Raw genomic sequence first — 5,152 nt, 5'->3', positions numbered from 1 at the left:
GGACAACATGCCAAATTACTAATTCGCTAAAATTATAGATAATACTTTTTTGATTACCTATATAGGTCCCATATGAAATATAAATTAATAATGCATTATATATATATTCAATACATTAATGATTTACGAAGACTTTTTAAATAATGATTTAATGGTCTTCTGTTTTTTGCTAAAATCAATATCGCATTGAATTTCATGTCTAATTTTTCTCATCATTGTAAGGATTTTTGGTGTTGTTTTCTCATAGCTCACCAAGAAACTATTCAATGTGATTGTCGATTTAATAACTTCGTTTCGTGAAGGGGGCTCTATCGTAGAAATTTCATCATCTTCTTCCACATCTTTTCAGTTCCCATAACGTTCTCGATTATTTCTTCATCGGTTAACAACTGTGTAACATCATTTTCTTCTCGATAATTTAGGACATCTTCAACATGATTGCGATAGCCCAACTTCTCGATCAAATTTTGCAAGTCTAGAGTTATTTCACTGTCTGTATCTACATCCAAATTGTCTAAACTTGTGTTTAGATAGGTAATACAAAATATGATTGGATATTGTGTTTATAAAAATATGATTTGATATTGATATTGTATTTATATAGGAAGTATAAAAGATATGATATGGTATTTTGTTTTTTTAAAGCGTTGATATGGTATTTTCTTTGTATAAAAACTAATTATTTGATATTAATGGATCAAACACAGCTTTTGGTTGGTAGCCTAGCAACAAGATGGGCTCTAACTCCTCTTTGAATAATAACGCCTAATCTATGAAAAATAAAACTACCAAAACCACTACTAGCGTCATTACTAACAAGACAATTCTTAAGACGCTTGAAAAACACAAAGTGTCGTCACCAAGCTCCCCTAAAATAGAGAAGGATAAAACACCCAGACCATAACACAAACAAGTACACTTGCCCAAATATTTAGTGCGCTTTCTTGAAACTGCATTAGAAATTGTTTTTCCTGGGACAAATGATCGAACACCATCACTAGTGAAGGGCGAGACACCAATGACATCCGTACAAACATCTCGACCATTTTCCCAATTGAGAACAAAAATGTCCGCATGCCTCAAGTCTATGTCATCATCTGACTGAATACCAAGAGATACTTCCTTACGCGCAGGTACGCCAGCCTTGTAGTAAATGTCAAACACAACGTCACGAACAAGATCATGTCGAAACTTGCTCCCAACATCTTTAACATAATGAAGCGTATGGTCTCCGAATATATCCATAGACCGGCTACAACTTGAGCATAAACCATTCTAAGCAAACAAAGGGATACCAAGTCTATAACAGAGCACAACTCGGCACTGTCTAGGACCAAGGTATTGATTAAGCCCGCTAATCAGTGCCTTGGTCCTAGAAAGTTCCGAGTTGTGCTCTGTTACTCAGTGCCGTGGGACTCATTCTACTATAGATAGATTTGATCTTGATTTTGATAATTATGGTAAAACTAAACCTAGGATATTAGAGCCTAAATTTAAGATGACATTTAGCTGAATTACTTGATGAGAGTAGGGTTGTACCGATTTCGGTTTATGGGAATTTAGAGATTGAGATTACTGGTGTTGCACATGATTCTAGAGAGATGTGTTCCGGTGATTTGTTTGTGAGTTGTGTTGGGATGAAGACGAATGGACATTTGTTTTTTAGTGAGGCTGATAAAAGAAGAGCTGTTGCGGTTGTTGCTAGTAAAGAGATTGATATAGATGAGACTTTGGGGTGTACGGCTTTGGTTATTGGTGAGGACACGAATGCAGTTCTTGATGCATTGGTGGGTTCTTTTTATATGGAAGCCCATCGAAGAAAAATGTCTGTAATTGGTGTTACAGGTAGGAACGGAAAAACAACTACATCGTATCTGGTAAGAAGCGTGTATGAAGCAATGGGTTTGGGAACTGGGATGTTGAGTACTGTAGCTAAAAATGTTCATGGAGATAATATATTGGAGTGTCTGAATACGACTCTGGATGCAGTTTTGGTCCAGAAGATGCTGGCTAAGATTCTTCATAATGGGGCTGAGACAGTTGTTATGGAAGCTTCATCAAATGGACTTTCGCTTGGAAGGTGTGATGAAGTTGATTTTGATATCGCTGTGTTCACAAACCTTACTAGGGACCATATGGATGTTCAACAAACAGAGGAGGAATACAGAGATGCAAAGGCCAACCTTTTTGCAAAAATGGTAGTCCCAGATCAGCATAGAAAGATTGTGAACATTGACGACCCAAATGCTCCTTTCTTCAGTGCGCAAGGGAACCTGAAAATACCTATTGTCACATTTGCTATGGAGAATAAGAGTGCAGATGTATTGAAATTTGAGCTCTCTCTTTTTGAGACACGGGTGTTGGTTAATACTCCCCTCAAGGGATATCTTCAGGGTTGCTTGGGAGGCACAATATCTACAATATTCTTGCGGTTGTGTCAGTTGGCATAGCTGTGGGAGCACCTTTGCAAGACATTTTTAGAGGGATTGAAGAAGTTGATACTTGATGGTGTACCAGGCAGGTGTGAGTCAATAGATGAAGAACAGGCATTTGGAGTAATTGTAGACTATGCTCATAAACCTGATGCCTTGTCGATGATGTAAGGGAGCTTGCGCCACGAAGAATTGTCACAAGTATGTCCCCTTCCATCAACATGTAATTGCTCCTCTTAAAACAAAAGCAAAAGAGAAGAACTTAGGTGTTCTTCTATTAGATGAAACAGTAATATATTACTCTTCATCAGTTACAGCATCTAAAAAAAGAAATTACAACCTTTGAACGAAGAATTAAAACAAACAATTATGCTTTTAATTTTATATTATTCTATTAGTAATATATTATTCTATTAGTAAGATTTTATTGCTTGTCTGGTTAGTTCGTTCTCTCTTCTGGTTCGGGGGTTGGAAATGAGAATGCCTCATTATCCTGGAACTTTTTTCAAAATACATATTGGTGTTCCCACTCCTTTGTGATGAAAATTTAAATCACATTTGCTCTTGAACTTATCTGAGTGCTTAATGTGGTGGTAAGAGGGACAGAGGGAACATACCAACGATAGCGAAGATAGCTACCGAAAAAAGTGATGTTACTCTTTTGACTTCTGACAACCCAAGGACGGAAGATCGATGAATATACAGATTAGACTGCACCAATTAAAGTTCTGAACTGACATTTATCTCTAACTTCATTTCTGAATCCCTTGTAAATAATGACGAGATAACATGTGTATTAGTCGGGCATTTCGTTAATAGACTGTGGTCTCTCAGCAAATAGATCATGTTCAGCCTGGAACGCTTATCATAACCTCCATTAGTTCTGAGCTACGCATTCTGTTAATTCCATTTCTCTTTGCTTAATGTTGAACAGAAGATAAGTCTTGAGCGATTTTGGATGTTGTTAGACTAACTTATAATGTTGTACCTACACCAGTGGGTACCTTGGGACATGCTGTCCGGTGTAGGATGGTGAATGGTGGAATATTAGAAATATGGCGAGAATGATTATCATCCTCCTCTTCCAAATGGACATAAGCTCTTCTTACATGGCATCAGGCGTGTAGCTGTACGGGCCGCTGTGGCCATGGGGGAGGAAGGGAAAGAAAGAATTTTTTGATGATAGAGAAGAGTGCTGAGAAGCACTGCAGTATGTCGACGAGCTTCACCAAGCTGGAATAGACACTAGCGAGTTCCCATGGCGGTAATTCACTCACCTTTTATTTCCAGAAAACTTCAGTTATAGAGGTTGCAAATGATTCTTCACATCACCCTGGCAAGGAGTTTGATTTGCTTAGCTCAGGATTGTCCTCCTATGTTCTGTTTGGTCTTGAATGATCTCATATAGAGTGATTTGATCGTCTTCGACATTAGAAACTTTCGTTTCCGGACATTAGAAACTGCTAGTTTTGTCAAGTCGAGTCAGTTCTACTTCTTAGTCAGCTTCTGCAATGAATCTTTTCTTTTCAAAAAATATTTGTTCTGTAACTAAATTGGTTTGAATTGCATGATTCTAAAAAAGCTTGGGAAGCCTTTCTCTGCTAATATCAGAGTCAGGTTTCGATAAGGATCCTGGGACCTGTGGGTTATGAGACCACCGCCACTCTGGTTTGTTGCTTCATTTGGCTAAATTATTTTGTCATGCACTTGTCTTAACTGATGATTCTTACACCACATAGATAGAGTGTACTGGAAAATGCAGTCTATTTTTAATTTCAATCTTCAAAGCAAAATGAAATAGGTAAATATGATCATAACGATTAGATATGTACAGTAATCACAAAAATCAAAATTTGGGTCTTAACCATGTAAGAAAAATATTGAGTGTAAATCAGGTGTAAGAATAAAAGAACAAATATTGCAGTATAGTTGTGTTCTTCAAGGTTTCAATTTTGGTTCTTGTTTTAGGTTTTTAGCTAGGCGAAAACCCTTGTACTCCAGTGGAACAAATGCCCCCCAACACATGGCTGTAGCTGGTTCTTCCTAATGAAAACTTTGTTTTAGGGGTAATTCTTGTTTTAGTTGAGCACGGATGGGTATTTGAGCCCCTTGCCCTTAGTCTTCAAATTCGTCTGACGTGTTCTTGATGGGTAGTGGTTTGAGGTGCATAAGAGAATGCAGAAATAACATTCTCTGCCTTGTTATTAGGCTGTAAATAACTCCAAGCGTGTACCTTAGTTTGGATTTTAGGTTGATTTTCGCTATGTAGTGTGTTTGTGAATGTTAGCTGGCACCATGTGATTGTTTGAGGTAGGTAATTTGTTAATGTTGTCATGACTTCGACCTGACTTGCCAAGCTCACCAGGTTAATTTAACCCCTTCAACATACTCTGTGAAATCAAAATTATCTTATTAGCAGTATGACTCGGTTAGTTGGTTGGTCTCACGTTTTTGTCTCATTTGTGATTGTCATCAGGTTTTGGAAGATGGATATAAATTCTTTGCCGACCCACAACTGGTTACCATATTGGAGTTTGACAATGCTGGTGCTGTAATGAGTGTGGACGCACAATTGACCTGCACGTTCCAGATTCTTCAACCTTCTTATCAGAAAATAAAAATTGGGTTTGGTAACCGGAAGTCAAAACCTGGAATTTGAGAAATGGGTAATAACTAAAGCACCACTTTACTTGTTATAAGTTTGTTAGATTGCTCGAAGT

General features: G+C 37.6%; 1 pseudogene; it reads left to right on the top strand.

Moving 5' to 3' along the window:
* Positions 1-1,153: 1,153 nt before the first annotated feature.
* LOC113304978 lies at positions 1,154-4,479 on the top strand (annotated as a pseudogene).
* Positions 4,480-5,152: the final 673 nt, after the last annotated feature.

This window comes from Papaver somniferum, chromosome 8, assembly GCF_003573695.1.
Source record: "Papaver somniferum cultivar HN1 chromosome 8, ASM357369v1, whole genome shotgun sequence".
Taxonomy (NCBI): Eukaryota; Viridiplantae; Streptophyta; class Magnoliopsida; order Ranunculales; family Papaveraceae; genus Papaver; species Papaver somniferum.
Note: the sequence above shows the minus strand (reverse complement) of the source record. Positions and strands in the feature narration are given on the sequence as shown.